Genomic DNA, 12,611 nt, shown 5'->3' with positions numbered 1-12,611 from the left:
TGGAATCCAAAGTTCCTGCATGATAGGAACAGAATCAATGTCAGAAGCATTAACTGGTAAGGCCCAAAATAATAATGTTCCGTGTTGCACCATTTTTGTCCCCTTGCTATTGCAGAGTGGTATTCACGATCCTGCATCCCATTTCTTGCCAGTGAGCCACCAACTGGGTCTGGTCCATAAAACAACAGCCTGAGTGCTGTAATCAAAGGCTCTTGGGGATGCCTTCATAAAACCTCATTTTAATAATTTAAGCAACATATATTTCAGTATCAAAAAGCGGGGTAAAAAATACTTTGACAGCCCCTCCACCTGCTGGCTCTCTACACCCTGGCAGCATGAATCTAAAAATTCAATTTGATGTTTTGTTTCCAAGATCTTCCTCTGAGTAATCACTGTCTGAACTCAGTGTGTTTATTATATCAATTTTTACCTCTGTTCCACTTCCCTAGATGTGTTGCAGGTAGTTTTCAGTTTTTCTGGCTCCTGATAAATGACTTCACTTAACCTGAACATGTCATCAGCGTCAACTTCTTGAATAGCTGTTTCAGAGCAGAAAGGAGACCAACGTGACACTGGGATTCTGGTTCACTGAAGATCAGCATTACCAACACTATGCTTTTCTGTAATAATTTCTTATTACTGCCAGAATTATTGATGCACGCAGAACAAAAATAAAAGGATGTGGAATTAATATCACTGACAGGTCTCATACAACTGCAAGCAGATTCCACCTCTGATCTTAACAAGATATTTTGCAGAAATCACATAACAGAAAAACACTCAGAAAGTGACTTTGTTGCCATCATCAGCACTCATTTTTCAATTCTTATAAAAGAAAGGGGAGAGCTAGCTAGTTTTTAGCACTTCTTAAAGCAATGCTATTCCTTCCTTCCCTCTCTCATTTTCCAGCAGCAGTTTAATTTGGTCACCACTTTCTGCTGCTTGGCCACATTAGGCAGCCACAGCACACACCCTAAATTTCTATTTCTTTGCTAATGAGTCTGACCCATGGGAAAGAGGACATTTCTGCTTGACCACAAGCTCTCCTGAAGGGCACTGATGATAAGTTCATGAAGTGAAGGCTGGGCTGACAGTGACAATGGCAAATATAACAGTCCTTTCAGGTGAACCAAAGAAGTTATAGTATAGAGACCCATCTCTCCATAACAGAGTAAACTGCAGCTTCTAAAATGCATTCCTGTGAAATGATGACAGTAAGAACACAGGAGGGAAATTTGGCAAGACCACTCCTCCGAGCAAGCTGTGCCTTGATGTGGGGATCCATCTCTGTGCAGTGGGCTGGATGGAAAGCGAGCAGAGGCGGAGTCAGTGTCTTCAATAAGTAAACAGCATACACCATGGATAAAGCCAGCAAGCTCCAGCAGTGAGCATCTCAAACAAGGTCATGCAGGGATTCTGTGGTATAACAAGCCACACTAATAAAGACTGGCTGACAAGCACTCTCTAATAGGTTTCTCTAGTCCTGAAGCTTAAATCTTCCCTCTGTTCCAATAAATTTTTAAAAAGATGATACCTTACTGTTTATTATTTTGTTTTTCTTATCTTTTCTACCATATCATTATGCTGCCCCTAGCATGCATAGAAAAACCAAAAGTCTTTTTCTGATTTCACAAACACCAAGAAGAGTGTTTTCCTCAGCAATTAGTAATCATACTGAAACAAGGCTCCACTCATAGTGATAAAAAGTCAGGATAAGAAAATATTTGAAATGTAAAGCATATATACTACTAAATTATTAATAAGACATAATAGCAGGGTAGTAAAAGTGTGGTATGTATATTTAGTATTTATTATAGAAATTCACTACATATAAATTTTAAGGAAGTGCCAGATGCATCTAATAAATATGAATGAGGAAGGCTTCATACCCCCAGAGCTACACTGTTTTATAGCTCTCTGGCTGAAAACATTGTATGAAAATGACTTCACCTTGTTTAATTGGAATTGGATCCTCTAAATCTACTATATTTGTGTTAATCAACTAGTCCAACTCAAGCTTCTATGTGCAGTCAAAGTTTCCAGTGGAAAACTTCAGAAAGTAATAGAAAATCAACTAAGAGCTGAGGAAGAAAGGGAAACTGAAGTACCAGCAAATGAGAAAATACAGTACGCCCCTAGTAACTCAAGAAACAAAATACTATGATTATTTACTTTGTGTTTCTGACATCCCTGCATGGTTTAAATAAACATAGGAAGAAACTAATTCTCTACATAACAAGAAAAAAATCAGTCTTTACTAAATGGTGTTCTTAGAAAAAAAAGCTTCTCAGCAGAAGTAGAATTTGCAATTATAGTTCTTCCACTACAGAAACACTTCTTAATGGATACAATATGTTTTGCCCTTGAACATCATTAATAAATTCTCACTTTACTTTTTTAATATAAAAAACATAATGTAAAATATGATCCTCCTCAGACTACCAGACTTCAGAAATGTAAAAGGTGAATATTGCATAGAAAATAAAGTAGCTCCCCTGCAAATATTATGCACATGGGAAATCAAAATACCATTTTAGTTTCCCTGTTAGCACAAAACCAGTTTCATAAAAGGATAATCTATACTCTTTCACAAAGAGGCAAACAGCCTCTATGGAAGCATGGTACTGAGTGAACAGGAAGTTTAGTCATTGCTGCTGGTGATTGAACCAAAGAGAAATAAGAGGGCGTGGGTGGGAATAAATACACTTCCTGGCAACTTGATAGGGAACTTTGGGACAATCCAAATGTTTGGGTCAATAAACTATGTTGCTGACACCTTTCCTTTTTTAATTAATTTCTTCTATTTTTTTTCTAAGCAACAGTTTAATTTCAGTAGGTTTTTCAGTGAAATCAACACTCACCAAAAGTAAATATACTCCTGAATGAATAAAAGACTTTACAATGTTCTCCATTAACCCACACAGTGTATAGAATTTGGTTATCTTCTCTGCAGTGTAAAAAATAGATTGCTCAGGAGTAAGCCATACTGATCAGACGCAGGACTTCAGAATACTTCCTTACACAGGTTTTTTCTTCACCTGTGGCATATGACATCCACTCCACCTGCACTGACACTATGAGAATTCAGACTATATTGCATGTTGTTTAGTCTGCTGAATTTATGTTCTTTGGAAACATGTATTTATGTAAGCAGTCCATATAGCAGACAACAACAGCATATCTCTAGCTGGTCTTTACCTTTACCTTTGCGCATCCCCTGATGAGATCAGAGGCCTTCAATAGGGCAGTTGATGGCTCTTTACCACCTCTTGTTCCCCATTGTGCCTGCCCCCACTTACAAAGCTAGGATGGTGCTGACAGTCACATCCTCCCCAGAGCTGGGGGTGGGGTGACTTCAGTTCCACCTGGCTGGGCGGCAGGAGGGGTGGGACCCTCAGTTAGCTGAGAGGGTCCCCAACAAAGGAGGTGCCCAGAGAAACTGAGAAGCTTCTGGACCATGTTGTAATGCCCATAGCCAGATCTGATCAGGCTATAAAACAGGGTGCCCGCTGAAGACCCCCTTGGAGTGGTCTTCTCTGAGAAGCAGGTCTGTGAACTGGGGCCCTCCCCTTAGATTGGGATGCCATCTAAGACGACTTCCTGGGATTGAGAGCACCTCACCTCATTGTTTGGGTGAGTGGTTGTTTTTCCCTGCTGGATATATCCTTGAGGGAGTCCTTGCCTAACCCAGGTAAGTGATTATTTCTTCTGGATACCATTGAGTGAGACGCCTCCAGTTTAATTTCTTGTGAGGGTATGTGCACTGTGGATCCTCATTATTCTTATGTTGTTGTACCCCAACAATCTCTTCAACCGATATCCCAATCTGTATTTTGTGTTGTCAGAGTGCTAAACAATTGTATAAACCCTGATTCTAGTTGGTTTATTGGCTCGACATTTCCAGCTAGAATAAAGTCTGGTTTTGAACTTGTTGTCCACCTAAAACTAACTTTGAGGTGCCTCTGTGACAACCTTCTGAAAACAATGACAGCTTTACATTATTTTCACGATTGAAATAAAGCCAGCTCTAATCACCAATTTATGATGACTTTTAGCAACTCCAACCACTGCTTTGACTGAATGTCAATTACCAAGGGCATTCCTGACATTCACACTTACTCAAAGGGAACACAGGTTTACCACGCTTATCTTCCCATCACTTTTCAGGCTGTGCGATAACTTAGATTGCTTGCCAAAATGTGAAGTTCCTTCAGAGCATCTCTTTGCTTCTGCGAAGACAGTGTAAAAAAAGTGTCAGAAAACCTAAACTCAGAGTCACTGAACTGTTTTTATTTGGGACACATAAAACACTTGCACTGTTTATTTCAAGTCAGGTCTACAATGCAGATTTTCAGAGGAACAGTGGTTCAATGTAAAGCAGCAAATAAATACATATATTAATGTTGTCTAATTAAAACAATTATTGTCACAAGCCTGTATATATTTTTATGACACCATTGCAAAACCATGTATCGATTTGTAAGTCCACTCCGTTTAACTTCATGTTTGTGAAATGTAGAACTTGAGGAGGTCCAGTACCTTCTGTAGACACTGGCTTCTTTCAAAAATTTAAAAGAAATAAAACAAACAAACAGAAAAGAACTTTCTCTGGATACTTCTTAACATCTAAATTAGTACTTCTTTATGGAAGCACTCTCTTTGGATGTTTAATCTGGAGCAACAGTACAAATATACTGGATGGCTATGTGAGCTTTATTTTAAACTAATCTGAAAACTTTTCACTGACAACTACCCTTTTCATACCACAAGGAAGCACTAAGGCTACAGTCAGGGTAACTTTCTTTTCCAGCCATGCCCGTTCCAGACTGAGAGTATGTTTTTCACAAGACCCCACTTCTGTGATTATTCCTCGCCACAACAATATAGTGGACAGCTGGCCTATTTTTGAAACCTCCCTGACCCTGCAGTTAATGCTCTTTAGAACCAAAGGTGCAATTAATATTGTTAGCAAAAATTGTCTACTGTTTGGACATCTACCTTCTTTATAGGCAAAGCTTGTAAGGAATGGGATTTCATGATCATTTTGTCATGCATAGAGTGGTAATCAGGTATCTTATCTGCTCATTTTGAATGAACAAAGAACAAATGCAGTCACCATGTGAATAATGGGACAGCAAACGAATGCAACTGCTAACACAGGTCCTAGCACAGAGCATCAATACCATACTAAGCTGTACTCATGAGAAACTTACATGTCTTCACAGACTCTCTCCTTCCCTGTCAATCCTTAAATGCCTCGCATATGAAGTCTAGCTAAAAAAGAACATGCTGCACATTAAAGATGTCTGCATATTGCAGCTGCATCCTACTCTTCCAAGTTGACTTGGAGTAGCTATCTCTAGCTAATTACCTCTCCAAAGGCCTGCCAAGTCCAGAGATACTCAGGTGATATTATTGATAACACACCAATTATGATGTAAATTACAAAGATATGAGGTTAGGAACTGGAAAGAAAAGGACTTACTTCGTCCTTATTAGAATGGGTCATTATCAAAGAGTTGGCTTAAATATGATAGATTGCATTTAACTTCCTACCAGTCTTCTGAGATGAGCATCTTATCTTGAGATTCAATGTCAGGGATGTTAATTGCTGTGAAGTACGGAAGTATAGAAGTTCAGCGAGGAACACTCTGCATTCTGAGTCATGAATTAGAAGACAGAGACTGAAGCAAGTGATATACGAACCGATTAAGCTAAATGCTGATAATCTTTTTATTGATGCAAGAATCTGCTAAGAACCTGAAATTCACAAGATCTATGAGCTAAAGGCTCATATTAAGGTTTCTCACTTTCTTTGTCATAGCTTATTTTTCAACTCTTTTTAGAAGCACAAGTTAGAAAAGTATGATTCATACTGCAGCTGGAAAACACACTGCTCCCTAATGCATTTTCTGTTTCTCAGTACAGATTCTGCTAACATTGTGGGCAAGCAGTATCAAACATGTTTACTCTAAATGGCTGAGCTCAGAGCAGAAAAACAGACTGTAATGAAATACTGTGCTAGCTATACAAGCACAATCAATTTGTCATCATTTTCACACTCAAATTCTTCTTTACAAAATACTTAGAAGAAAAAGGATTGGTTTCTGGGTTGAGAATTTCGGTTTTGGTTTGGGTTTTTTACCTCTTTAGTAAAACTGCAGCAGGGATAACATTTTCTGCAGCTTAGGAATCTGGAGTTGACAGTTTTCCCTCCTACTAGAATTTTAACTCATTTCTCATGCCCAGAAGCAGAAAATTGCTTGTGCCTTGAAGTTTTCATTAAAGGAAAGAACCAATCAACCAATCAACCAAAAAACCCACCAAAAACAAACAAACAAACAAACCCCACTTAAAATGTGTTTTAATACCAGAATACCTACCACCACTTTTATTATTGTAGCTGAAACTGGGACCCATTCTGGAAGGACTCAGGGTATACATCTATGAAGAGGTAGTTCCTGTCTTGATGGTTTTATCTTTCAGGAAGGCAAGGTGATTAACAGATTAGAATCAGAATTCGTGTCCTTATTGTAACAGGCTCAAAGCTGAAGCAGTAAGAGATTAAATCATCATCAAGGATGACTGTGTGGATCAGGAGCAGAATTCACTCTCATCCTGTCAGCAAGCATCTTATCAAAAAGTCATGTTTTGATTAAGACTCCCACTAAGTAAGACTCTGGAAAGCAAGACTCACCTTAAAAATATTTGTATAAAGAAGCATAAATGGAAAAAAAGGTGATTCCCATTATTTGTGGCTCTAGGGAAGACTGTCTGTTTCCAGAAGTTCTCTCAAATCCCGCTCATTCTGTTCAGCAGAAATCACCCCTCTGTAACAGATAGCATGGTAACAGTGAAATGACCATGTACCTTTGCTGAATTTGCAACCCAGGTTACCGCACTGAGTGACTTTTGCCAAACTAAGCTATAAATAAGTCTGCCCGTATTTAATAAAAAACACTAAATCTAGGCAACTTGATTTATGTATTTCATCCCCTATTCATAGCTTTTCTACATTTTACATAACCAACTGTAATCAAAACCTACAATGTCATCATAAGTTCAAACATGGGACCGGGGACAAACTCACTGAATTCTGTGTTGTTGTGCAATAAATAAGAAAATTTAGCAGATAGATTAAAAACAAACTAGCAAAACAAATCACAACTGATTTCTACTAAATCAAATATGAAAAACAGTATTACCCCAACAATATTAATTGTAATATGTAGTTTGAGATTCAGTTTTCCATTTATGATAAATGGATAACTTGCATTTTTAATTTTTTATAGAACATCCTACTGAAAATATAACCTAAAAAGTAGGTAGAGGACATTCAGGAATTTTAGCAGATGTATAGAATCAGTTAAGACTTCTCACACAGAAAGGCACTGAGGGGACTGTAGGCTAGCACACTGGTTGCTCGATTTTGTCATGTAGGTAAGCAGTGAAACAGTTCATCACCACTGATTTTAGAATTGTTAATGTTTGTTACAGAGTTAACAATTTTTGGAGGGGGATGTACAACTTGACATTGTTCAGAATTGTATTCAGAGTAAGAGAGCACTAAATAACTTTTTATTCTATTCATTCTATTCTATTCAGATTACCATTTTAATTAGTAGGATTTGCTACCTTTTTTTTTTTTTTCTGAGGAAAGAGTCAGTGTGAACTGTGGTGGTCATTCTAAGGCAAGTTCTACAAATTAAGGGTGGTTGGAAGCCAGTTAAAATCTAATAGAATTTCACTATAACTAGGTTAGACATGAGGAAAGAAATTCCCTAAACACTGAAGAGACAGAAGCACTGGATTACCAGAGAAGATTGTAAAATCTCTCACTGGAAGTGTTTACGAACACCTGTCAGGTATGATTTAGGTAGATTTAATACTGCACTGAGGTAAGGAGATGTACAAGATACCTTCTGATCTCTTCCAAACTTGTTTTTTTCTTAATATAGCTGAACAGAACTGTAAATTGATATTTGCACTTGAGCAACGGTATCTACATAACATTGATGTACTGTACTTAACTAGACCTATGATAAGTCTGATTTTGTTTAGCTATAGGTTTGGATGGTTATTATTTTGTTTTGATTTTGGTGGTTGTTTGCTGTGGAGGAGTTGTGGGGTTTTGTGTATTTTTGGTTGGTTGGTTGGCTTTTTTGTTTTTATTCATTTTTTTGTTGATTTTTTTTTTTTGGTTGGTTGGTTTGGTTTGGTTTTTTTGTGTTGTTTGGTTTGGTGTGGGGTTTTTTTTGTTTTTTTTTGTTTTTGTTTGTTCTTTCATATTGGTAAAGGACTGATAAATTACTACTTCTTTTCATACTCTTTCCTTTTCCTATTTCTTTAATTCTTTCAGTGCTAAAATGGTGGAAAAAGCTGTTACAGAAACAAGCATATTTTCTCCACCATTCTCCGGTTCTGGATCTTAAAAATAAAATTAAGAACCCCAGATATTCTTACATTTAAAATAAACTGTCTACCTAGATCTAGAAGAGGTGGTATAGTCAGAAGACAGTAGTCCATATGAGATCAAGCATCATATCTCCACTAACCACCAGTATCATGTTCCTCACGCTTTCATAGAATCATAGAATGGTTTGGGTTGGAAGGGACATTCAAAGGTCATCTAGTCCAACCCCTCTGTAATGAGCAGGAACATCTTCAACTAGATCAGGTTGCTCAGAGCCCCATCCAACCTGGTCTTGATTTTTTTCAGGGACGGGGCACCTACCATCTCTCCAGGCAACCTGTTCCTGTGTTTCATCACTCAACCCTCCTTGTAAAACATTTCTTCCTCATATCTATTCTAAATCTCCCCTCCTTTAGTTTAAAACTATTAACCCTGTCTTATGACAACAGGCCCTGCTAAAAAGTCTGTCCCCACATTTCTTATAGGCCCCCTTTAATTACTGAAATGCCACAATAAGGTCTCCCCGGTGCCTTCTCCAAGCTGAACAACCCAAACTCTTTCAGCCTTTCTTCATAGGAGAGGTGTTCCATTCCTCTGATCATTTTTGTGGCCTTCCACTGGAACCTATCCAACAGGTCCATGTCTTTCTTGTGCTGAAGGCTCCAGAGCTGGATGCAATATAAGCTTCCAGCTTATAATAAACCACACAATAATGCCATGTGGGATAAACTGTGTACAAGAATTCTTAAACACATCACCTAGTGTTCTTCCTGTGTCTTAAATCAAAAACATTTATTTTTCTTGAACCATTTTCAGGAATATTTTGAGTCCTGATTGTCCTTATTATCCTTTCTTAAGGATAATAAGTCTTTTCTTAATTCTAGCTCTAGTAAGCTTCTTTCTGCACCAATACATTATAGCACCAAGTTCCTCAGGTTAATTATACACTGTTTAAAAAGATTTATTTTTAAACAGCTTCATGTGTGTTATAATTAAATTTATTTTTCTGTCCTATTAAAAGGAAGTGAATATAAGTATTTGCCTGACCTTCTTTTCTCCAACAGCTACTAATTGTTGCCCCCATATCCTGTTTCCAGCATTCTTTCCTCTGACTTAAACAAAATTTCTGATAATTTCATCCAGATTTTAGTCTACATGAGTCCACCTTCTGCAAGAATTACAGCTGACCTTGTTGGTCTCAGTCATAAGTTTTTTTGAGGGAAGGAGGAGCAGCGAAGAAATAGGATGAGCAGAACTGAAGGCAGTATTCCATATAATTTCCTTAGTCTGAATGATTTAACCACTTTTTATTCTTTGACATCTGCACAGTTTTCTCCTGTTCTAGTTGTGGTGGCATTTTCCCACACATTGCTAAACACTACCTAGATGTTTTCATCAAGCTGTCCCTAATGGCAGATAGAACTATATGTCTGTTTTGCCTTAAATGACATTAGTTTTGAAACAAGATATGTGAACAATTCATATTTGTCTTCTCAATATAGGTGGTAATTCTGAAATTCCTTCCACTTTTTTCTCTTGTGTCATCTATTATTTTTGTATTTCTTGGCCCCTTCTTCAGATCATTATCATACTTACATTATCTACAGAACCATTCTTTCACTAAAAGCTTTGACAAGAAATGAAAATAATTGTATCTTTCTTATAATGATTATTTACTTCTAATGCAATAATACCCAAGGATCTCAGACATTAACTGAACTAGTTGTACAATCAAAACAGAACAGAAAGAGTAGTCCTCATGCCAGACATTTTTCAGGTTAAAAGGAAATCAATCACTTTTTAAAAAATTCTGTATTCTTGAATGTAAATAAATAAGGACAAATCTACTAGAGCTGTAGATTGTTAATACAGCTGAGGTGAGCTAAAGCATGTTCCCAAAATGTTTTCATTACAGCCTACTTTCTTCAACTCCCCTTTTCCTACTGTTTGCTGCTTCTTGGAGAACTCATGACATCTTACCTAAACAGGTACTGTGGTCTTTATGTGATAGATGGTATTTATACACAAATAAAAATATTTACTAATTCTTCTTTGTCAGCTATGTGTAATTAAAAAATAAGAGTCTCGCCTGGCCAGGTTCAGGACATGATTTCAGTGCTTTGATTTTGCTTTGAGTACATCTTGGTTTCAGGAATCTGACCTTTCATTAAAAAACAAAACAAAACAAAAAACCAAAACACACCAACATATGAAATGAGAAGTTGATATAAAGCTGATGTTCATGTCTTTCTGTCTGTGTCCAAAGGGAAGCAGTATAGTTATCCAAACTATAATTAATAAGATTGCTGATATGAAATCTCAACATTTGCATTGTACTTTCTATTTTTGTTTTGCAGGACAAGGTCACTGTTCTACACAGAATTTCAAGAGTGGCCTTAATTTCATTGCCACAAACAGAAGAAAATGAAGGTGGTCCTTGAAACCACTCTGTTTCACAAACTGCTCCAGCTCTAGAGTAGACTATTCTTGGCAGGATAACCAACTCATCCGTCTTTTTGAGGCAACGTCATTGCTTAGCAAGAATTGAAGAGTAAGAGACAAGAATGAGAAAGGTGGAATCTGTACCTGATCATTTGGTATACAACTGGGGATTAAGAAATCCTGAACTACTCTTCTTGGCTCAAGGTATTGCTTGTGAACTTCCTTTAAAGAGGCATACTGTGCCTAAAAATAATAAAATAAAACTTGGAGGATAAAAACCTTCTCTTCATATATTATTTTCAAAATGCTGCTAGTCTTAATTTCATGAGATATTCACTTCTACTGTTATGTTTTATGAAAATGTTAATTGCTTGCTGTGATTTATTAGATGTTATTTTAAATCAAGATTCACATTAAGACAAAGTTTTTGATGGCAGTATTGAAATAAATATTATCTGAATTCTCCATTGAGGAAGACCTGTGCTTAAAAATCTGAGTTCACCCACATGTAAATCAGTACATGAAAAAACACAAAAGTGCTTCTACACTTGGACATAAAAGTAGGTTGTGAGCTTGTGCCTGCACCATCCATGAGCAGCTCATAAGGGAAGGGCTGCTTTCACATGGAAACTTCTCAGTGTGACTGAAATCTTCCCCTCTTTCTCCCTTAGTATTTCCCAAAACGTCATTTGTTTTTACTTTAACTTTTTTTTCTACTGCTGTAAAAGCTTCAATTAGCCACATTGTAAACTCCTACAAGTTTATGACTCTATTCTTTATCATCTGTTACTTTGAAGTACACAGTACCATTTCATTTTTTCTCAGATAAAAAGCATAGCTTTTTCTAAATGAAGTGTTCTCAGATACAGCACAGTTTTTACTATCAGTATTACTACTAGTATTGCAAGGACTCCAGACCTTATTATGTAATATTTATAAAGGAAATTTTAAGCCCATATTGTGAAGGATATTATGAGAAGCCTCTGAGAGTGATGAAATAGCAAGATCACTCTGGAGCACTATGAGCTCTGTTATTTTAAAGCATTGTAAAGATGTGGGGGGAAGTGCAGTAGCTATAAGCTCATATTTTTAATTAATCTAGCCTGTAATATCCTTGCACAAGTGTCATCAAAGGTATGACTGTCTAATTTTCCCAAATTAATTTGTCCAAAGCAAGGGGGCTTTATTAAAATGAAACTATCAAACAATAACATCATTTTAATAGATTTAATAAACATTGAACAACATTAGAATAACCATTCAATGCTATTTTACTTTATGTAGAAATGGGACCTGGGTGAATACCATGAATTACCCTTTTGAAGTAAGGAAGAAATTTAGAACTAGGAATAATGTCTATATTCAAAGCATTCCAATCTATAAGAGTTGATAAGTATGTTGTTGCCTTTTTCTGTTTCATTTTCCCTACATGGAGGAAAACATTACCTTAGAAGCATTTCAAACCACTGATTTCATTTACTTTGGAGTGATAAAATGGTGGGTCCACCAAGCAAATAATTTGTCATAACATTAAGTATTTCATTATAAGCTCTAGCCATTGGCATACCATGTCTTTACATCTCTTTCATTTCCCATGACTGGGAGAGGCCATAACCTCTCATTTTCATGACAATGCTGAGCAAGCCAGCCCTGCAGAAAGGAAGAAAGAGGTGTTCCCTAGTCCTTAGGCAAACTGAATTTTGAAGGGACGTGGGAAGGAGGATTAAGGACAGCATTTGAAATATGAAGCTGCATT

This window comes from Patagioenas fasciata, chromosome 2, assembly GCF_037038585.1.
Source record: "Patagioenas fasciata isolate bPatFas1 chromosome 2, bPatFas1.hap1, whole genome shotgun sequence".
NCBI lineage: Eukaryota > Metazoa > Chordata > Aves > Columbiformes > Columbidae > Patagioenas > Patagioenas fasciata.
Note: the sequence above shows the minus strand (reverse complement) of the source record.